Raw genomic sequence first — 24,730 nt, 5'->3', positions numbered from 1 at the left:
ATGCAGCCTAACTAAACCAATCACAAATGGAGCACTGGATCATCCATTTACACCAAGTGGAACGCTGCAGCCTCAATAAACCAGCTACAAATAGAGCACTGGATCATCCATTTACACCAAGTGGAACGCTGCAGCCTCAATAAACCACCTACAAATGGAACACTGGATCATCCATTTACAACAAGTGGAACGCTGCAGTCTCAATTAACCACCTACAAATGGAGCACTGGATCATCCATTTACACCAAGTGGAACGCTGCAGTCTCTTTTAACCACCTACAAATGGAGTACTGGATCATCCATTTACACCAAGTGGAACGCTGCATCCTCAATTAACCAATCACAAATGGAACACTGGATCATCCATTTACACCAAGTGGAACGATGCAGCCTAACTAAACCAATCACAAATGGAGCACTGGATCATCCATTTACACGAAGTGGAACGCTGTAGCCTCAATAAACCAATCACAAATGGAACACTGGACCATCCATTTACACCAAGTGGGTTTCTGCAGCCTCACAAAACACCCACAAATGGAACACTGTATCATCCATTTACAGCAAGCGGGTTGCTGGAACCTCACTAAACCACCTACAAATGGAGCACTGGATCACCCGTTAACACCAAGTGAAACATTGAAACGTCACAAAACCACACACAAATGGAGCACTGGATCACCCGTTAATACCAAGTGGAACGCTGCAGCCTCACAAAACCACACACAAATGGAGCACTGGATCACACGTTAACACCAAGTGGAACATTGAAACGACACAAAACCACCCACAAATGGAGCACTGGATCACCCGTTAACACCAAGTGGAACGCTGCAGTGTTACTAAACCACCCACAAATGGAGCACTGGATCACCCGTTAACACCAAGTGGAACATTGAAACGACACAAAACCGCCCACAAATATAGCACTGGATCACCCGTTAACACCAAGTGGAACGCTGCAGCCTCACAAAACCACCCACAAATGGAGCACTGGATCACACGTTAACACCAAGTGGAACATTGAAACGACACAAAACCACCCACAAATGGAGCACTGGATCACCCGTTAACACCAAGTGGAACGCTGCAGCGTTACAAAACCACCCACAAATGGAGCACTGGATCACCCGTTAACACCAAGTGGAACATTGAAACGACACAAAACCACCCACAAATGGAGCACTGGATCACCCGTTAACACCAAGTGGAACGCTGCAGCCTCACAAAACCACCCACAAATGGAGCACTGGATCACACGTTAACACCAAGTGGAACATTGAAACGACACAAAACCACACACAAATGGAGCACTGGATCACCCGTTAACACCAAGTGGAACGCTGCAGCGTTACTAAACCACCCACAAATGGAGCACTGGATCACCCGTTAACACCAAGTGGAACATTGAAACGACACAAAACCACCCACAAATGGAGCACTGGATCACCCGTTAACACCAAGTGGAACGCTGCAGCCTCACAAAACCACCCACAAATGGAGCACTGGATCACCCGTTAACACCAAGTGGAACATTGAAACGACACAAAACCACCCACAAATGGAGCACTGGATCACCCGTTAACACCAAGTGGAACGCTGCAGCGTTACAAAACCACCCACAAATGGGGCACTGGATCACCCGTTAAAACCAAGTGGAACATTGAAACGACACAAAACCACCCACAAATGGAGCACTGGATCACCCGTTAACACCAAGTGGAACGCTGCAGCCTCACAAAACCACCCACAAATGTAGCACTGGATCACACGTTAACACCAAGTGGAACATTGAATCGACACAAAACCACCCACAAATGGAGCACTGGATCACCCGTTAACACCAAGTGGAACGCTGCATTCTTACAAAACCACCCTCAAATGGAGCACTGGATCACCCGTTAACACCAAGTGGAACATTGAAACGTCACAAAACTAACCACAAATGGATCACTGGATCACCCGTTAACACCAAGTGGAACGCTGCAGCCACAATAAACCACCTATAAATGGAGCACTGGATCATCCATTTACACCAAGTGGAACGCTCCAGCCTCACAAAACCACCCACAAATAGAGCACTGGATCATCCATTTACACCAGGTGGAACATTGGAACCTCATTAAACCACCTACAAATGGATCACTGGATCATCCATTTACACCAAGTGGGTTGTTGCACCCTCAATAAACCACCCACAAATGGAGCAATTGATCATCCATTTACAGCATGTGGAATATTGGAGCCTAAATAAACTACATTTGTACAAATAATAAACACATAATCATACGTATACACCATAAACGACACTACAACCAACCACCACATGGAACCTCATCCAACCAGCCATACATGGTACATAGAAATATCCATAGACATCCGGTCGGGCACTGTCATTGGAACGCCCATTGAACACTATAAGTGGTGCACTGACTCGTTAGTTTAAACCACAAAAAGCTCTGGAACCTCGATAAATCATCAACAAATGGTGTAATGGATCATTAAGTCAAATAGGGGCACACTAATAAGAATAAATCACTACCAAATTGTGCACTGAGTTATTAGTTTAGACCAAGAGGGGCACAAGAGCCTCAATTCACCAACAACAAATTGTGCACTGGATCATTAGTGACAGCAAGACCTCAATAAACCAACCACAAATGGGGTTCTGGTTCATAATGTAACAGCAAGATGGACACTGGAACCTCAATAAACCAACCACAAATGGGGTTCTGGATCATAAGATAACAGCAAGAGGGGCACTGGAACCTCAATAAACCAACCACAAATGGGGTTCTGGATCTTTAAATAAAACAAAGAGTGGCACTGGAGCCTCAATAAACAGTTGGTGTACTGGATTATTAGTTAATACCAAAAGGGACACTGAAACCTCAAAAAACCAACAGCAGTTGGTGCACTGGATTATTATGTATTAGTTAATACCAAAAGGGACAATGAAACCTCAATAAACCAACAACAAATGAGGTTCTGGATCATTAGATAACACCAAGAGGGGCACTGGGACCTCAATAAACCAACCATAAATGGGGTTCTGGATGATAAAATAACACCAAGAGGGGCACTGGAACCTCAATAAACCAACACCAGTTGGTGTACTGGGTTATTAGTTAATACCAAAAGGGGTACTGAAACCTCAATAAGCAAACAACAAATGGTGTTCAGGATCATTAGATAACACCAAGAGGGGCACTGGAACCTCAATAAACCAACCACAAATGAAACACCGGATCATCAGATAACACCAAGAGGGGCACTGGAACCTCAATAAACCAACCACAAATGGGGCACCGGATCATTAGATAACATTAAGAGGGACACTGGAACCTCAATAAACCAACCACAAATGGGGTTCTGGATCATGAGATAACATTAAGAGGGGCACTGGAACCTCAATAAACCAACCACAAATGGGGTTCTGGATCATTAGATAACACCAAGAGGGGCATTGGAACCTCAATAAACCAACCAGAAATGGGGCACCGGATCTTTAGATAACATTAAGAGGGGCACTGGAACCTCAATTAACAAACAACAGTTGGTGCACTGGATTATTAGATAACACCAAGAGGGGCACTGTAACTTCAATTAACCAACATTAGTTGGTGCACTGGATTAATAGATAACGCCAAGGGGGCACTGGAACCTCAATAAACCAACAACAGTTGGTGCACTGGATTATTAGATAACACGAAGAGGGGCACTGGAACCTCAATAAACCAACCACAAATGGGGTTCTGGATTATTAGATAACACCAAGAGGGGCACTGGAACCTCAATTAACCAACAGCAGTTTGTGCACTGGATTATTAGATAACACCAAGAGGGGCACTGGAACTTCTATTAACCAACAACAGTTGGTGCACTGAATTATTAGATAACACCAAGAGGGGCACTTTAAACCTCAATAAACCAACTACAAATGGTGCACCGGATCATTAGTTAATACCAAGAAGGACGCGTTAACCTCAATAAATCACCCACGAATGGTACATTAGTCATTACATTATCAGTTAACACCAATAAGAACACTAAACCTTCATTAAACTACCCACAAATGGTTCACTCGATCATCAGATAACAACAGGAGGGACAATGAACTTCAATAAAACACCCATAATTGGTTCAATGTCAATATACCACTCGCAAATGCTGCACTGGAACATCAATGAACACCCACCCAGAGAAGCACTGGAACATCAATACACACCAATAGGGGGACATGTGAACCTCATAACAACAACACACGTTGGGCACAGGATCATCAGTTAACACCAAGTGGAAAACTGAAACCTCAATGAACCAAATGTTGCACTGAATCATTAATTAACAAGTCAAAAGATCAGTCTGATTTGCTTGAAGACGGGTCGTTTTCTAACCACGCTCTTTGTTGACATACTTAGAATTTAGAAGTCTAAAGGGGTATTTTAGTTAATCAGTTATTGAGTCTATTGTTATGTGAACTTTTCCGAAATATTTTGCTTACGAATGTTAGACAGTTTAAAAAAAAATGAATATATGATATAACATCGAATTTATGTTTGAGCGTTTTCGTACGAAAGCAAATGTTCGAGAAATCAGCTTTGAACATTAGGAGTACGCTAATAAACGGTAAGTTGTATTTATGTCCAAGCTTTTTTCTTCAAATTTAAGCAACTTCTATTCAATATGAAATTTTTATTTAGACCTAATTTACTGGTTACATGAGATGTTGTAGACAAAACATGGTCGTCTAACGTGGGAGCACACATAGGCATTAGACCCATACGAAGGGAAACACAACCTATTCGTATTCGACATGGTTATAGTAGAACGTTTGGCACTAGAGTGTGTATAATATCATTCTCTTTATGAATATGCTGCAACTTTTCCTTCGATTGTTCCATTCTTTGACTCGTAGTGCATTCCTTCGTGGAATTGAAACAACGGGTGATACAAATGTCTATTACCGACAATTTTCCTCGACTTGCCGCGCGGCATTGTTACTACTGCTTACGATTTTTCGTTCAAGCGTAAGGTCTGTAAGAGAATTGGCAAATGTTTGATGAGAGAAGAACATCCTCGTACGTTTGTTTTAATTATAGCAACTGTGGAAAATGAGTGTGTACGGGCCTTTCAGTCTTCAAAATGATCGTGGATGTTTGTTTTCCATTTCGTTTTGTTAACGTCCGTATTGAAGATCCTTTATATCAATTATATTTGTAAATGTATTGATATCTTGTCAAGTGATGGTTAATTATTATGTGTGTTTATAGCCCAAGATATATGGTTTCACTTACGCATAATGGTCCTTTTATATGTCCACAACAACTGATTCTAAATGGACAGCATTCTTCAAACAGTTCTATTCATTGTATGGCATACTTTGAATGTATTTTTCTTAACTCTCTGTGTTTGATTTCTATATCTGAATAGTTAATGTAATTACATAAAAACGTAATTATGATGATAAACCTTTCAACAGAATACTGCAATGAATTCCCATTAACCTTAAACACGAACACTATAAAGATTTCTGAATAGTAATCGAACAGTTTAAAGACGAAGAATTGAAAGATATATTCGATTTCATTTCAATTTTATTGTGTACGTGTATTATCAAAGTTTATGTAATGACGGCAATAATGATAACTTAATAAAACAAAGGTTACTAGAAGTTAGGATTCGCTTAATATATCATGTAATGGCGCACTTGAACCCACCTGCAGTGGATCCTATAATATCCAAACAGTGCAATACAACCTCTATTAACCAAGGAGCCGATATAAAGCATTGTGCACCCCCCCCCCCCCCCCATCCCCACACCCAAAATACTGAAACCTTACTTGTTCGCAGCTGGTACGCTGTAAGGTTTATACAACGTTGTTTTAATTAAAGTGTGTATGTTAGCTCTTCTAACAGCATGAACTAGTTTAAACAACTTGTGAGCATATGATTTACTGAAACTACAAAGAAAGTAACCCACACAATTTGCAAATACATGTTTAGAAGGTCTTCTAAAATACGTATGTGGGTTGTGTAAGTTGTTGCTCTCCTGAAGTGTCAGCTGGTCTTTGAAATTGTGACTTTAAACATGGTCATCGTAAATGTTGTTTCAATACTGGACATGTCCGAGAAGGATCCGTATAATCAGCTACATGATCTTGAATTATTCCAGTAGTATTCACGTATCCAGCCTCTTGACTGGTCCCAGCAGTATCTATATCACCAGCTCCTTGACTTGTTCTAGTAGTATTCATATAACCAGCTTATTGACTTTTCTGAGTAGAACTTATAAAACCAGCTTCTTGACATGTCCGAGTTGTTTTCATATAACCTGCTACTTGACTTGTCCGAGTTGTTTTCATACAACCTGCTACTTGACTTGTCCGGGTTGTATTTATATAACTAGCAACTGGACTTATCCGAGTTGTATTCATACAACTAGCGACTGGGCTTGTCTGGGTAGTATTCGTATAACCAGCTACTGGGCTTGCCAGAGTTGTTTTCAAATAACCAGAAATGTGCTCTTCCTAGTTGAATTCATATAACCAGCAATTGTGCTCTTCCCAGTTGAATTCATATAACCAGCTACTGTGCTCTTCCTAGTTGAATTTATATAACCGGCATTTGTGCTCTTCCTCGTTGAATTCATATAACCAGCAACTGTGTTCTTCCCAGTTGAATTCATATAACCAGCTACTGTGCTCTTCCTAGTTGAATTTATATAACCGGCATTTGTGCTCTTCCTCGTTGAATTCATATAACCAGCAACTGTGCTCTTCCTAGTTGAATTCATATAACCAGCTACTGTGCTCTTCCTAGTTGAATTCATATAACCAGCAACTGTGCTCTTCCTAGTTGAAATCATATAACCAGCAACTTTGCTCTTCCTAGCTGAATTTATAAAACTAGCAACTGTGCTCTTCCTAGTTGAATTTACATAACCAGCAACTGTGCTCTTCCTAGTTGAATTCATATAACCAGCAACTGTGCTCTTCCTAGTTGAATTCATATAACCAGCTACTGTGCTCTTCCTAGTTGAATTCATCTAACCAGCAACTGTGTTCTTCGTAGCTGAATTCATATAACCAGCTACTGTGCTCTTCCTAGTTGAATTCATATAACCAGCAACTGTGCTCTTCCTAGTTGAATTCATAAAACCGCCAACTGTGCTCTTCCTAGTTGAATTCATATAACCAGCAACTGTGCTCTTCCTAGTTGAATTCATAAAACCGCCAACTGTGCTCTTCCTATTTGAATTTATACAACTAGCAACTGTGCTCTTCCTAGCTGAATTCATATAACTAGCAACTGTGCTCTTCCTAGTTGAATTCATATAACCAGCAACTGTGCTCTTCCTAGTTGGATTCATACAACTAGCAACTGTGCTCTTCCTAGTTGGATTCATACAACTAGCAACTGTGCTCTTCCTAGTTGAATTCATATAACCAGCAACTGTGCTCTTCCTAGTTGAATTCATATAACCATCAACTGTGCTATTCCTAGTTGAATTTATACAACTAGCAACTGTGCTCTTCCTAGTTGAATTCATATAACCAGCAACTGTGCTTTTCCTAGTTGAATTCATACAACTAGCAACTGTGCTCTTCCTAGTTGAATTTATACAACTAGCAACTGTGCTCTTCCTAGTTGAATTCATATAACTAGCAACTGTGCTCTTCCTAGTTGAATTCATATAACCAGCAACTGTGCTCTTCCTAGTTGAATTCATCTAACCAGCAACTGTGCTATTCCTAGTTGAATTCATACAACTAGCAACTGTGCTCTTCCTAGTTGAATTCATCTAACCAGCAACTGTGCTATTCCTAGTTGAATTCATACAACTAGCAACTGTGCTCTTCCTAGTTGAATTCATATAACCAGCAACTGTGCTCTTCCTAGTTGAATTCATCTAACCAGCAACTGTGCTCTTCCTAGCTGAATTCATATAACCAGCAACTGTGCTTTTCCTAGTTGAATTCATACAACTAGCAACTGTGCTCTTCCTAGTTGAATTTATACAACTAGCAACTGTGCTCTTCCTAGTTGAATTCATATAACTAGCAACTGTGCTCTTCCTAGTTGAATTCATATAACCAGCAACTGTGCTCTTCCTAGTTGAATTCATCTAACCAGCAACTGTGCTATTCCTAGTTGAATTCATACAACTAGCAACTGTGCTCTTCCTAGTTGAATTCATCTAACCAGCAACTGTGCTATTCCTAGTTGAATTCATACAACTAGCAACTGTGCTCTTCCTAGTTGAATTCATATAACCAGCAACTGTGCTCTTCCTAGTTGAATTCATCTAACCAGCAACTGTGCTATTCCTAGTTGAATTCATCTAACCAGCAACTGTGCTCTTCCTAGTTGAATTCATATAACCAGCAACTGTGCTCTTCCTAGCTGAATTCATCTAACCAGCAACTGTGCTCTTCCTAGCTGAATTCATCTAACCAGCAACTGTGCTCTTCCTAGCTGAATTCATATAACCAGCAACTGTGCTCTTCCTAGTTGAATTCATATAACCAGCAACTGTGCTCTTCCTAGTTGAATTCATCTAACCAGCAACTGTGCTCTTCCTAGCTGAATTCATATAACCAGCAACAGCATTTCCTAGTTGAATTCGTATAACCAGCTATTGGTCTTGTCAGAGTTGTATTTATATAACCAGCTACTGGTCTTACCCGAGTTGAACTCATATGACCAGCTACAGGACTTGTCCGAGTAGAATTGTTTAACCAAAACACATTTTAAAGAAGCTCTGTGTTTTAAACTCGGCATGGGACTAAATTGTACAAAATTGATCTGCATCAAAATGAAATGTTGTTCTACTCATTTTACCAATATGATTAACAATCTGTTGAATGCTTATAACAAACAGGCATTTATTCGTATTCATTTATACGGATAGAGCGATTCGAACTATTTGAATAGTAGCTCTGCTTTCTTGTGAAATGTTCATAAAGGCATTTTACTTCAAATAACCGTCGTTCGGATTAACAACGAAGAAATAATGTTGAGTGGTTTGTTTCTTGCATGGTGTTTTCAAAGTTTTGTGATAACTGCTGTACGATCAGGTTGGTGTTGTACGGAAAAGTAAAATACATAACGATGTGCATTTTGTGTGGCCGTAATACTTCTCAGCAATTCGTAATAATAAAACAAGCATTTTGTTATTACAAAAAAATCATTCGTTTTTAGGGAACGGTTTTCGTCATTCTGAAATAACAGCGTTTAATAAATATGAAACTAATTATTTGCTATGACTGGAATGAAAAATAAAGTTTTTTATGGTTATAAGAAATTATGAAAACGAATTAAGGAATCGTATCTACAATATTTTTATCGAATGGAATTTGCTATAAGGTAATAAAATCAAATCACTGGAATAAACAACAAAACAATTGTCACACTAATATCACCGTAGCAATGAATAAAATAGCAATTGAACACAATAATTTTTATTTTAAAATAATGTTTTTGTTTCCTTGTATGCTTTATTTTGTTTGTATCAATGAATTATACCTTTTCATTATATTTGTTTAAGTAAACAAGAACTGTTGTTGTTTGATAATTATTTTCAGCTTCCTGTACAGGACAGTTGACCGTCGGGGATCAAAACCCGACAAATACTGTTGTCGAAACCAGGACAGGTACCCCTTTTAGTAAAGTAAATAATACTAGTCAAGCCGCAACAAAAAAGAATAAAGCAGACTTATCGAAAGGCAATCGACTGAAGGGCCCCGGAAAATGTTATTTTTAGATGAATACACCGTATCCATGGTGACAAATTTAGATTCTTTGCGCTTGCAAAAGTCATAGTCTTAGAATCTTTATTAGAATAAATTAAACTTTTTTATAACCTTCACATAATTTCAGGACGTGTTTTCTACACTTTTTACGTTTACAGACACTGCCTATCTTGTCTGTGGAACCCCCGGAAACTACGGGTTTGGCTGCTGCGGAAGCACTGCAAGGTTCAACTTTTTCGCGTCTGCCACCGGAACCGTCGTTCTACAGATCTGGAGGCCCTTGTCGGGGTCTACTTACACATTGGTCGGCAGCGTCAGTCACACTGCAACCGAAATAAGTAAAATTGATTGATAATTAGGTATTTCGTTATTTGCTCAATATTTAGCCGTAAAAGCACCATACTTCTTTTTGTTATTCACAATGTAATCATAATCTCATATGTGCTAGCTGTTCTTTTTTAAACGTACGTGAAGTAAGCTGCCTATCAGCGACGTGAAGTAGGTGGCCTTTTGAGATATACTAAAGCAGTAACATTAACAAGTTCATTGAATTAAGCGCAAAGTAAGGCTTTTTAATGTCTATTAACGAACGTTACACAATAATTTTTATTTGCGAATTGGAAATTTTACACTGCATTTGCATTTTCATTGAATAAAGAACTTTAATTCAGTATTTTTCTATGAGAGCAAGATACTTCCCATAGTGTCCACCAAGGACAAAGGGCCGACATAGCCAGAGTTTGTGATCACACTTCTGATGAGATTATAAGTATCTTCCATGGGCGAGAGTGTAAGATAGGTTCATTCCGACCCGAGCGTAGAGTGTTTTGCGGAAACGAGGTTAACCGAGTTTCCGCAAAACACCCTGCGCGAGGGTCGGGATGAACCTATGTTACACGAGCGGCTATGGTAGATGCTTTTTCTCCCACCTCAGTTAAACCAAATTAAGTAAAAATGTATTTTTTGCTGGAACTCTTTTGTGCTTTGTAAAAATAATTGCGTACGGATATGCGATGATTCTTGGTTGTCATGAATATTCGCGCAGTGATTCAGGGTATGTAAATGGTCTGATCAGTCTTTAAATAGTTCTAAGAAGAGTGAAGCGAACCAGCTTCTTGAAAGGTGTGTGAAAACTGTTTTCTGGTAACATTTGAAGTGAGAAATAATTAAATAGCGTTCTAAATATTGCCACCAGACAAGATTTCCATGATGCGCTACAGACGACAGTCTTCAACAAGAGAGGTAATTACAATGTGGTGACCATTAAAAGAAGTTCCATACGGGCATTTTATCTTCGCCCGTGGGCAAGATAAGAATTTCTAGCATGGTTAAATTAATGGATCTACTTATCTGAGGTGGGAGAAAGAGGTTTTTGGAAGTGTGCGTCAAGGTGGAGTCGTGTCTTTAACCGCTTGATGAAACAGAAGCTTTCAAACTAAGGACAAAGGTCATGTCATTAAATTCAAGCAATCCCGCTTTTGCAGACGATATCGCCCTAGTTGAAGTTATTTTTAATCTAAAAAGTATGGTAGAAATAGCATACATGGGTGCCATCCTCGGCACCCCAGCGTATCAGTACCTGTATGTCATAAATCATATAGGTTATGATACGCAAGGGTGCCGAGGACGATGTGTGCCGACCCTGGAGTATATGCAAATTCACCATTACGGGTTTCACCCGGCCGGCGATCCGATCTGCGGAGACACGAGCGTAAACAGTAAACGGGTATATGTGTTTTAGTTTGTTCTGCTTTGTATGGTGATTTGATTTTTTTGCTTTAAAAATCTTAATGATAAGGGAGTTAACTCTAGTACCGTTAGTATCTTTAATTTCTTTTCGGTAATTTTACGCTTAATTTCTTTTATTTGGCGCTCACTTTCATTGTTAGAATATAAAGTCGCGGGACAGGTCGTGTAATATTTTTAAGTAATCAGCCTTTTTTTCGGCCAAAATAATATATATTTTCATATCATGGGCTTTAAATAGTTCGGACATAATTGAGCAGTGTATGAACGTGTGGATTGGTAGAATTGACGGTGCTCTCCACTAGCGTTCTATATTTAACTGTATTCATTAATGAAGATAAACGTATAGATTATTTGCAAAGGAAATCTTTTCGAACTGTATAATCACATTCAATTGTACTGTAGGTGGGGGTAACCTGTTTTGGTGTTATATGTCTATTACTTTTTTCAGAGTTACAGTCAGCTGCAGCATCATTCCAAGTGAAAGAAAATGACTGCATCGGCTGGTAATTTAACGTGTTTAACTGTACTATTGATTTATTCATAATTGGTCAGACTCAGAAAGTCGACACAGCATAATGTTTATAAAACGTTTGACGATATGCTTTGTATATATCACATTATCCAGGATTTTTATCCATCAATTCTCGTTTTCTCTGATATAACAGTATTTACCTTTCTTCCTTTATTCATATCACTCTGCTTATAATTTCTAAAGGTAACAAACTCTTAAATCAGATACAAGTTTCGATATACTATTACTATTCTGCAGCTCCGTCAGTAGTACAGACTCTGCGATTGCATTGAAAATACATTATGTGGATACGAAATTTCCTTTATTTACTATTCTACCATGCATTGATGTGGGTTTCATATTTGATTTAATAATATGTTTTGTAAACATCTATTCATAAACATACAGATATGTGCACAAAGACAAATGTGTCGGCTACAAATTACAACAAAATTAGTTTCAGTTTTTCCAGGTAATATCGTATGCATTTATAATAAAACGTTAATGCAATGTATATAAAGAAGTTTATACTTAAATATGGAAAAGATAATTGTTTAATTTCAAAGAAAAACATGTACATGCATTGTACTAACATCCTTGACCAATAATATAAGGTTTAAGGACGAAAATGGTTATATTTTCATAAAAATGGCAAGATGTTCTCTTATTTTGTTTTATTTCTGTTCCAAATAAAATATCTTTTATTTTTCCCCCATCATAAATCCACATGCAGTATATAACGCAAATACGGTAGTTTGTATTCCACCCCATAGCAATACGGCCTGTCAAATTCCTTTTCCATATCCAACAGTGAAAATACAGCACGCCGTATTGAAAAATCCGTATCATGATACTGTCGTTTTCGGATTCCGTATCATGCAAGTACCGTGTGTAATCTCAGAACTACTTTCGCGTTGCTAAAAATAGCGTGACCAAAAAAAAACCTGGTAAAACCTGTCATCTTTTAAAAACATTAAAGTATCTAACTTTACTCTCGCTCCTGAAGCATGTAAATATTCAGGAACATGGTTCTCATGTTCTTCAAACAACCATGAGGATAAGCACGAAGCAGACAACACTTACAATCTATCTAGACAGCTACTTCAGTGGACTAGTTGTTTGCCATTTCGAAGTAACATTATCCATGTTATCCATGTTTATTATCATAAAAATATAAGCAGCTCGCCAATACAAAGAAAGGCGAATTCGCGTCATCGAAAGAAATATATCCCACGAATATTAACTTAGTTAAAAATGGCCGCGTTACGTCTACAGGAAATACGCGCATTTGACAGATGGCGGTAAATTTAAACCGAAAAATAAACAGGAATAATTAAATAGGCAGGTATATAATAAATGGAATATTACGATAAAACACCTTTCTGGTGGCCAGTACACGACGAACTCGACGTGATACAGGTCCCCAGAAAAGAGTCCTATCATAATATCGCCTATATATCACATGACGTCACATCATTGCACGGTGTTAGACTGACGTCATGAAACGTATATGTATATAATTTAGTACTGTGTTTTTATGAGAAATGTCGTATTCGACTATCGTGTATTTTGTAGGATTTGATTTCACTATCACATCTAAAACATGTTCCTTGCCTGTCCGCAACCACAATCAGGATTACGAGGAAGACCATTTATATGAGATGTGCATTAGGCTTACTGCATGAATTTCTGAACCTTGCATGGCGTATATCAGAAATTATTTCGCCAGCAAAAGAATACTTATAAACAAATGAGTCGTTCTACTTATGCTCCACACCTCGTTTCCACAAACCTTTGGAAGAAGAAATTGTTGATTTCGGTGAAATGCATATAATTGCATAGCTTTCACGTGTAGTATGGGACTTGTCCCTGTAGTTTCCAATGTACTATCTAGTTTATCAAAATTATCAACATATAGATGGATTTCAGTAGAAGGTTGTATCCAATTCACATTTTTATTTGTTAGTTCAAAGATTGACCAAGGCAGGATAACAACTTCTTTTTCCTTAATCCTCTCTCATAGGTATACGTCGGGAACCGATATAATCCCTTCCCAGAATGACGGTAACGTTCCGGACACGATTATTGTCAACGGCGCTCCTACCACCAGCGCTGGGGGAACTCACGATTTTTCCGGTGGCACTGGATCTCCTCTGACAAAACGCCGCTTCGCGATCAATGTTGAGCAAACCACCCGTAAGAACACCTGTTCTGAATCTGAAATGTTAAATTCTTAAAAGAAGAAAGCAATCGTTATAACATATATTCGCACAATCTCAAATAACCATAAATCGTTTGCATGCTGTGTTGATTTAATGAATTATAAGGACTCAGGATAATTCACTGTTTGGTAAGGAATAATTTGAATGGTTTATATTGTTCAGGAATGTATTTCTTCAGCAAATGCGCCAACAGCCCAGGCCGTGACATACGACGCCGGAAACCAAAACATCCCCGACACGACGGCCGCGGGAACAAGTATCGGTACAATGACGTTCACTGATTTAGACGTTGCAGACACCATCACTATCACCATGGCGGCAAATAATTACTTTACAATGGTTGATCACGGGGATGGAACAGGTTAGTATGAGATACGACTGACTATCAGTATCATTAAAAGCACGAACACAAAAATTAGTTAACTTCCCATCTTATTCAAAATATATCTTTCTTAACAAGACTCTTTTATATTTAATTTGAAAGAAAACGTGTCTTATATTTTGGTGTGTTTATTAATATACTTATGTAGAGTAACTGAACGTTAAAATGCGGAACAAGCCACACTGGCACTGAACGTAATTATATTTCTAGCTTCCGTGTCTTTAACCGCTGATACAAACTTCCCTATCTCCGACGTGTCAGCAACTACACAGAACTTGACCTTCACCGCCACGGACTCGTGTGGAACCCCTACCATATCGACCATGCCCGTATTAGTTATCAATATAGTATGTGTCTTTGTAATCGCATTATCTGTTTCTGTCGGTTTCTTGTCACTACAAAATTATAACCTGTTATAGATATAGTGCGTGACTTTGGAATCGGCAGTATTTATTTCTGATAGCCGGTATGTTTTCATTACTAAATTATAAGCTCTTAACGATTGCTTTTTAAATAACAACTAAGCATTAGTAATATTTTTAATTATATATAGTGAATTCAAAGCTCATTATAGATTTGCCTCCATATTTTTTTTAAAGGAAGTTGCATTCCGAAGTTAAAACTTGATATCCGATTTAATAAGTATGCTAAATTATGCAATCATCCTCATAAAAAAATAATATTGCTTTCTACTTTTGCATTAGCCTCCGACTCTGACTGGGCTGGTGCCCGGCCAGACAGAATCAGAGACAGTTGGCTCAGAGAGACAAGTGATGACGTATACATGCTCAGACACCGTCGATGACGTCACTGGAACGATAACAGTCAGTCCAAGCTCCACGCCTGAGTTCTTTTTATCAAGGTTCCTCTCTGGAACTAATAAAAATGCAGGTAAATGCTGACAAGGCGCATATCTTTTTACAAATTAACAGTAAGCACTTTAAATTAGTTAAATGTTATTAATTAATACGCTTTCCAAACAAGAGATCAAAACAGACTTCTTAAAGAGTGCTTCGAAGTCAGCTTATTATATGAATTTACCAGTTTACGAGATCTACCTACCTGCTCAAAGTCCAACGCACCAGTTTGACGCCGCTGCGGACCCCGTGCACACCATCACGGTGACGTGTGATGACGGGAAACCATCCGGCACCGATACTGGCACAACTATCATCAGTCTGAGCGCCAACCAACCGCCATCAATCACCAACCTACCGGGTCAGTAATTGCAATTATAAAAGCCAGATAATATGATACCCTGCTCGGTAGCAACTGGTGAATAAATCATACCTATAAAAAAAAAACATTACATTACATTACACATTTTTTTCTTATTTTTACAGGCACTATATATCTTTTTTATACATTAGAGTTAAACGTCTAAAATAACGTTCCAGCACCAACATCTATCGACGTTTCTCAAACTGTGACGAATGGTGCCATCGTGTTTACAGTTCTCTTCACGGACCCAGATGCAGATGATACGATTACCTTTACCTGGTCATGTACACCAACAGGCTGTCCCTTCTACGTTCTGGATTGTGCGTAAATTTGTATCGTGTCCCATCAAGTTTTATTACCCCACTCATTTTATTTTCTATAATGTACCTCGTTCATGTTTTAATGCGAAAGATGGATTTTATCAATTATATAACAGCGGTGAAAATATCAATTTGATACATTCACTGCAAACTAAGAAATGCCAATATCAACTTTAAGAACTCCTTTAAAATCAAGTGTAGTTACTTCCCTTTGATCAAAACTTGGTTCCTCACTGATGAACCAGTAAATTACGCCTAATTGCTAATTAGATCCAAATTTTCAAAACATTTTTAAGCTGAATGCTCAAAGCCTCGCTTTCGTTCAAAAACATTAAAAGTAAGCAAATGTTCGAACGATGTTAAATCAACTATTTAATATTTTCACAAACTGCCTGACTTTGTTAAAAGAACAAATGTCAAAAAACGAAGCTTAGTCTTCGTACCATCTTGGAAACGGCCTGTATCAAACAAGACCGATCTAAAATTGAAAATATCTCAAATCCTTTCTACTCTGGAAAATTTATGGATTCGCTTTTGATTTGCAGTCGACGATATATACGTACATCTTTGTACAAGGTCATTACAAGATATTCACATTTACTTTTAAAACCATTCGTTTTCCTCAAACACATTTAGGACATTACAAATCACGTAGCATTCAACCGTGACAATATTACGCTTATAAATGCTTAAACATACATGTATGTATTTACTTACAGACATTAATGTTTAATTTCTATTGTCTTTTCAGACGTAATTAATTCATACAACCATGTTCCATGCAAAAAAATTATCTAACTTATAATTGTGTTTATATATGTATGTAATGCTATGTTCAATCTCGTCATCAAAGGAGGACATAAAAAAAACATGTCTACTTAAATATAATTATCAGCCTTACGTAAAATCGTTTACATTTATACCTTTTTGAGGGGGTTTCATTTGTGTTCGACTATAATAATAAAGTACGTTCATTCCTATATCGCAACGGATTGAGCTTAAATCCGCTCAATAACATGCGGAAAAGCATCACTATCCACTTATACCGCAATCTAGTTATTGAACGTTGTCATTGACAACATTTTTGAAATGTTAACGAGTTGCACTGCCTACACGTGTGATATGCAGTACTTCTTGCGGTTTTACTTTAACAAAGTTCTGAACAATCATCTTATTTGTTAGCTGATAATTTAACAAACCATTCTAAATCATTACCAACAATCACGACAAGTGAACGTTTTCATTCTTGTTTGCGTAAGGTTATTTTTATAACACAACTAGCCGGCGAAGTTCAGACTATCCAAGACATGGCAGAGGCCAACTCCAACGGTTATGACATTCTGGTCACGCCAGAGGACAGCAGAGGGAACGTTGGCGTCACGCGCACATTGACGGTGGTGGTGACAGGTAGGATTGTATATTCATCCAATAGTTCGTCTAATCCTCTCTACTTGGAATTGCAAATCGGTCTTAAATCATAATCGATCATAGGAAATAATCGGTTAAGCTATTTCTATGTTATTGAAAAAAAATGTTTATGAAACGGAATAAAAGAACAACTACCAAGTACTTAACAATGATGAACATTAACGCAAATTACTATGCTGTGTTTTTTGTTATTTGAAAGTCATATTCACTAAGACTTATGAACATTTTAGCTGAATACGGAATGATTAATACTATTGTTCTATCATATTATTTTTTCAATTTTTATAGAATACAGCGATATTGGATTCCAAGAGTATGCAATCGATTATTGACTTATTAACGATCGATTTCCAATAAAACTCGACCATCGTTTTATCAATACAGAGTAGCTGCTTTTAAAATTTGCTAAGGCCCGCCATGGTTGCCATACTGATCTTTGTTACATACTTAGTTTGGCGTTTGAGCGGCACACATTTTTGCCTAAAGTTATAAATGCAAAACAAAAGAACTATGTATATGCACACTAATCAATTTGTTCCGATATAACTTATAAGTGATATCAGACGATAGTGTTAACATCTAGGCTTAACTCCCAAACACTTTCTCACACTATTCCGTTTATTTCGTATTAATTAGAATGCTTGTAACTATATACGTTTTTATATCGCTTACGAACGCTCACAGTCCTATCAAAATTTATTTACTTCTTTTCAGACATAAACAGCTCCCCGACGTTCTCAAACCTGCCCATTGACGTACCAATTGATGAAAACATTGCAATCGGAACGTCTATTTTCACCGTATCGTTTACGGACCCCGATGTCGCCGACACGCATACGTTTACTTTAGGAGCCTCATCGTACTTCGAAATGGCAGACCCTTCAAGTGCGTAACAAATGTCAATTAATAATCAGTACATTAGTTAGAATATCTTTCCAATGCATCCATTTTAGTCAGTTAATGGCCAAATAAGTTTTATGCACAGACGAATCACATTACTAAAACACACATTCCGGTAAGAATGACACATTTTATTTTTCAATTTAACATTGGGAATTGATGAACATCTTTGAATATTAATGTTTTTATAGTATATTCCATTACATCCTTTTTGCAGCTGGTGTTATCACAACTAAAGCTATAATTGACTACGAAGCGCTGCCACAAACGTCGTTTCCTATACAAGTGAAAGTTTCCGACGGCATCAAAACGGCAACCTCATCTGTAACTATCACAGTAAACGACCTGAATGAGCCGCTCGTGTGGAGTTCCGCCACCTATCGAACCAACGCTGCTGATGGCGCGGTAAGTAAAGAATAATTGTAATGTCTAATTTTTATCTGTTATTGACAACCAAAAAAAAATGTGCCATCTCCTTTGATGTTGTATAATGACGAGTGCGCGAGTGTGTGTGTGTGTGTGCGTGCGCGCGCGCGCGCGGGCGAGTGTGTGTTGGCGAGTGGGCGAATGTGAAGGTACGCGAGTGGGCGAGTTGGCCGAAACTTAAATACATATCAAGTTATTTGCATATTAAGAATTCTAGGTACCTTCTTCAAATGTATGAATGCAAAAACGTAAACCTCCTCTCTCGTTTGGCAGGCGATCGGTACAGTGATAACAAACCCGGGATTTACCACCATCGATGAAGACCCAGGGGACACTTACAGTTGTTCTATGGATTGCGGAGCAGCGGATGGGTATGACACGGCTTTGGTATTCGATAAGGAAATAATGTACCTGTATGACACGCACTGTTTTAGTCTAAACATACATAAAACTGTAAGTATATTTTCAAAATCAACGCCGTATAAATCTTACCTTGTGCTACGGCAGTTATTTCAGCCTGCTGTCAAGTTGCGCGTCAACCTCCGCTTTGACTGTAACATCCGTATATAGTCTGGACAACACTGGACTCGGCACGTCTGTCGTCTGCAAGGTTATCGCCGTGGACACGGGATCCAACACCGCAACCACCACACTAAGCATAACTATCGGTCAGTGTAGTTATCAGTAACGTCGTCAAATTGGTAATGTGAACCATAAAATATAAATCCAGCGTTCAATAAGACTACTGTATTTTCCCCCTGGGTCTCGAATATAAAGTAGTTCGATTCCATCCCAGGGATACGTGTTCCGTTACTTAGGAGTAAGTTATGGCATAGGAAAAACGGCAGGAGATACCTACGTATCCCTTTTGTTTTTAACGAGATTGGAAATGTAAGGTTTTACTAGTTCTTTTTTTACAGACGACACCAATAACTACACACCGAGCTTCAGCCTCACGAACTACGCATTCACGATGTCGCCTTACACGGGCAGCGGTACCTCCGTTGGCACGGTAAACGCCACTGATGAAGACTCGGGCACGTTCGGCCAGTTCTCGTACTTCATGGACACGTCCTCGCTCCCCGGGAATTACTTCTTGGTATAAATGCCGAAAACGTTGCACAAATTCTCTGTCAAATCTAGAATATGTTGCATTTTAGTGTGAATTTATCAACTTACTAAGGTTTCTATGTTGAATTCAATAAAAAGACTATGCTGTAGAAAAAATTCCAAGTACGGTCAGATTTGTTGCAATCCAAGCGTTTCGTGTGTGCTTTTCGTTTGTCCTTTCGCCATTTGTATTTCGTTACGTGTGCACTTAAACAAGACAAGTAGTAGCAACAATTCCACGCTTGGATCCAGTTTGTGCTAATAAAAATATCAATCTGGATCTAGATGAACTCGGCGACGGGGGAGATCACAACTGTGGTGGATATTCCGACAGCGTGCAACTGTTCCAGCACCTCGTACACATTGCCTGTGACGGCCACAGACCAGGGCGGACGGGTCGCCACCTCACTGGTCACCATCTACATCACGGAGAGCACCACAACCAGTACAACGACTACCACAGATAGGTAACCGGTATTCACTTTCTAATATGGTCCCTTTTTTAAATGTATTTCATATGAATTTAGTACATCTTGACCGCGTCAAATATTGAAAAATGCATATCGGAAGTACCTGCTGATTAAAAAATACATGTATCAAGTATTATACTATGGAAGGGTATTGACGCAAAAAATGCATTATGCTTGATGACGTTTGTAGTTTGCCTTGTGACCACTCCATTCCGCCGGTTAACATTGTACGTTCAATTCTGTTTATTGCTTGTTGCCTGATGGTATGTTTTTAAGCTTCCTTATTATTATTCCTTTGTTGAACAATGCATGCCTGTGTTTACAATTTGGGTGATATTTATCGCGTATAGATGGTTGCATCGTGCATACTGTGGTTTGTCAATTGTACATCTGAAATGTGTTTTTCATCATTGCAACGTTTGTTCTTTCATGTCTTGTTTGTAAACATGGATCCTTCTTTCTTGCCTGGCTGCATTCGAAGTTTGTCACAAGATGTTATTACGAAACAGACATGCAGATGGCGCTTCCTCGTTATTTTTTACGAAAGGATACGGAAAATGTCGAAACTCAACGATTGTACTAGTACAGGCGCTTAGAGTTATTTCCCTTTGTAGCAAATAAGCCACGATTTCTGGTTTCTCCCACAGGCGTCTGACTCATTGCTTGTCTCTAAAATGTTGATTTATATCATTTTGGGTACATATAATGAAGAGATCTGAAGATACGTAATGCCTTTTAAATGCAAGAAAGAAACAAGGTATGTAACTCAAACTTACCGGATTTCACGTTAGAGTCAAGTTTTATTCATATGTCAAGATAGAAACAATCCATTTTTAAATAGGTGACATGAAAAGAGGAGTCAATTTCATTTAAAATGGTATGCGATATGTCGGTATAACTTAATTGTCTTTAGACAAACATGCACATTGCAATGTCCCATTCTCGTTTTTTTTTTCTGAAGTCGGAAACTGTACAGCAAATTCCAAATATCAATCTGTTTCCGTGTAAACTGCACTGCACACAGAAAGGTTCGTCTATTACGTGATTTTATACTTATGTGTATAGTTAATATAATTCCATTTCGAAATATCACAAAATGACAAACACCACAATTTTAGGGACTACCGTATTAGTGTTCAAATTAAATCCACTTTAAAATTTCCTACGAGGCGGCCATTTCCATGACAAGCGTTCAGATAATATCAGCGGCTTTACATATCTTCAGATGTGTTGTTTATCTCATTATATGTACCCAAAATGATATTAATCAACATTTTAGAGACAAACAATGAGTCAGACACATGTGTTCATTAGCACTCGTTGTAATAGCGTCGAAGGCATCTTTGACTCTGTTCAAAACGGATGACACATCAACGTGATATGACAGCTGGGTCAAAACTGTAATTATGCACCAGTCAATTGTAACCAAGGCCCCCAGATCCGGGGGTATACCGGGGACAGCCAGGAAATGGGCCGTGTTCTTACCTTCCAGTGCTGCACACAGGTGAATGGGTGATGGGTGCTGGGTGAATGCGGTTGTTTTGTCATCCCGCCAAATATAGCGGGGAATGGGCCTTACCTAGAGTCCCTTGGGTGCGGGGGGGCATTTGGCGAGGGTTTTACGAGCAGTTCGTCCCCGCAAGGCGCGGACCTTGCATGGGCTTGGCTGGACCGAAAGTCAAATTCCCCGCTCTTTCCCGGACCTAGGGGGGCGTGGTTACAATTGACTGGTGCATTACTGTGTAGTCTCAAAGTATTCCACGAGGTACTTTCCATGCGGTAGTTCGAAATATTATTAGCAAGCTGCAATATCCTGTCCCTTGTATCATCTGTCATCGGCAGAATTTTCTGGGATTTACTTTGGTCGACCCAAATAAGTGTTGAATATATTCAGCCGAAATATAAATATACAGCATACACAAATCACATCAACTTATTGCTATGACCGATTTAGAGCAAAGGGAAATAACTGCTATACATATAGTTCGTTCAACTCCGGACATGTACCGAAACAAATGAATATGCATACAGCGCCCCCTGTTGTCAAATTTCGTCATGCCTGTTTCTTGGCAACCGCATTATGGTTAGTTCATTTGGCTTGCGTCATTTGGCTTGTCTAAATTGCACTGCTTCATTCGGATTAATCTACAATGCTTGGTGATTGTTGCATTGTGCGTACTTGTATTTCTATTCGGTCTCGTCAAATTTCGAACTTTATGATAAAATAAAGAAGTTATGTAGATTGTAACAAAAGATGTATTCATTAAATGATGTTCACAGACATTTAAACAAAATGAAGTTAGTATGTAATGTTGTAATATAATAGCTCTAAACAAGAGTAATGTCAACGTGCAGAATACAAATGCCATCATGCAGTACGACATTTCATAATGCATATTGTAAGGTTCATTACCCGAACGGGAATGCCATCAAGCATAATACAAATGTCATAAAGCATAATGCAATTTTTGCGTCAATACCCTTCCATATTTTACAGCTAGAATATTGAATCCATTGTTTCAGCATAGAAACATATTTTCAGATACCGTACATTTTTCGAGGATACTAAGAATATCGCTTGGTTTTCGATTGCAATGGCGTTGCTTGCAGCTCTGGCGATATTGGGGCCTTTTGTCACCTACAAGTACCTTTGCTCGGGCCCGCCTCTGTGTAGGAACCCCTGTCGACCTAGGTATTTCGAAAGTGCAAGATAGTACTTCAAATAGTTATTAGTTGTGATATAAAAACAAAAAAAATGTAGCACTGCAGCCGATTAACTGCTGTACTGTACGAGGTGAGACGGTTTCCTAAGTAGAATGGTGTTTATTGTTGTATTTTTTTCTGCAATCATTTATGTCTGAACTCAAGTTTATCCTTCTTTACACAGGTACCAGTACTCCCCACGGCGCATCTTCACCCCTTACAGGCCATCTCCTCCTCAAAGACCACCCCCGCCTCCGAAACCTCTACAGACAGGTGAGTTTACCAGGTATTATATCGTTGTAGCAATGAATTTACCGGGTAACCTATGAATTTGAATGAAGAAATAAACATGTTGTTAATACATTTATAATACTTACTATCTCTCCGAAACGTTATGAAATTGGTCAGATAAAATATCGCCTTCACTGACCATTTAGTATATGCTTAATTTAAACACTCCTAAATCGATGTTGTAACTTATCCCAACAAATCATGGTAAAACTCGTACATTAGATGTATATGAATGTTCAGCAGGCACTGTATGGCACTTGGATAAGTTGTCCACATACTGTCTTAGGTCTAGTTTGTACATTTACAAGATGGATTGGGTTGTAGAATTTATTGGATAAAATTGACCAACCAATAAAGATGTTGGCTCACATTGACCAAACCAAGACAGGAACCGGTTTATAAATTGGCTGCAGAGGTTCATATCACTAACACTCTTTAAATTATGCAGATATTCCTACAAGTTTGTAATATGTTATGTCTTTTTCTTTTGTAGTGAGAAAACCTCCACCACCGAAGGGTAAGGAATGCATATTTAAATATTACGATAAAAATACCTCAATTTAAAAATAAAATAAAATGCAAATGCTTACTTATAGTGATAACTCTTTTGAAATGAAGATGTTTTCGAACAATTTGATTGGTATCGAATATTATGTATTATATATCGTACAGGTTTCCAGTTTTGGAGAAGTGAACGCATCTGAGTGACACATAGACGAACAACCAAAACCTGCATCGAATCGAAAAGACTGAATAAATATTCAAAATACTTCTTAAAAATTGGTCTACATCTTCGAAGAACTGACATTGCATGTTTATGATATTGATACTTTCCACAATTCTTTATCACTTAAGAAGCAGCACATGCTTGTTGGAAGAGTACACGTTATATGCGCTCTAAATGTAATAATATATCTCACATTATTTCTGTAAACGGACATTATTAGTTATCACGTTTGTCTAATTGTTTTTTTGTTGATGTGTTGTTGTGTTTTTTTTGCTACTTTGTGTTGTTGCTAGAAATATATAAAATAACATGTGTTTGTCTTTTATCTTTTAAACATTACTTTTCTTTACCTATGTGTTTCTTAGTAATGCTTAAATCACTGGACATAATTTGACATTAGATGACAACCGCTCTTATAGACTAGTTGCGGGCGGGCGGTCCGTCATACCGAAAGACGTTGAAATAGTGTACCAGTAGCTCCCTTTGCCTTACGCTCGGCATTAAAATGGAAAATG

At 38.4% G+C, this 24,730-nt stretch overlaps 1 pseudogene; it reads left to right on the top strand.

Moving 5' to 3' along the window:
• The first annotated feature begins 410 nt into the window (after positions 1-410).
• LOC128208370 (cadherin EGF LAG seven-pass G-type receptor 2-like) lies at positions 411-24,522 on the top strand (annotated as a pseudogene).
• Positions 24,523-24,730: the final 208 nt, after the last annotated feature.

Source organism: Mya arenaria, chromosome 11, assembly GCF_026914265.1.
Source record: "Mya arenaria isolate MELC-2E11 chromosome 11, ASM2691426v1".
In the NCBI taxonomy this organism is placed as follows: Eukaryota; Metazoa; Mollusca; class Bivalvia; order Myida; family Myidae; genus Mya; species Mya arenaria.
The sequence above is the reverse complement of the archived record's forward strand: the minus strand, read 5'-3'. Positions and strand labels throughout refer to the sequence as shown.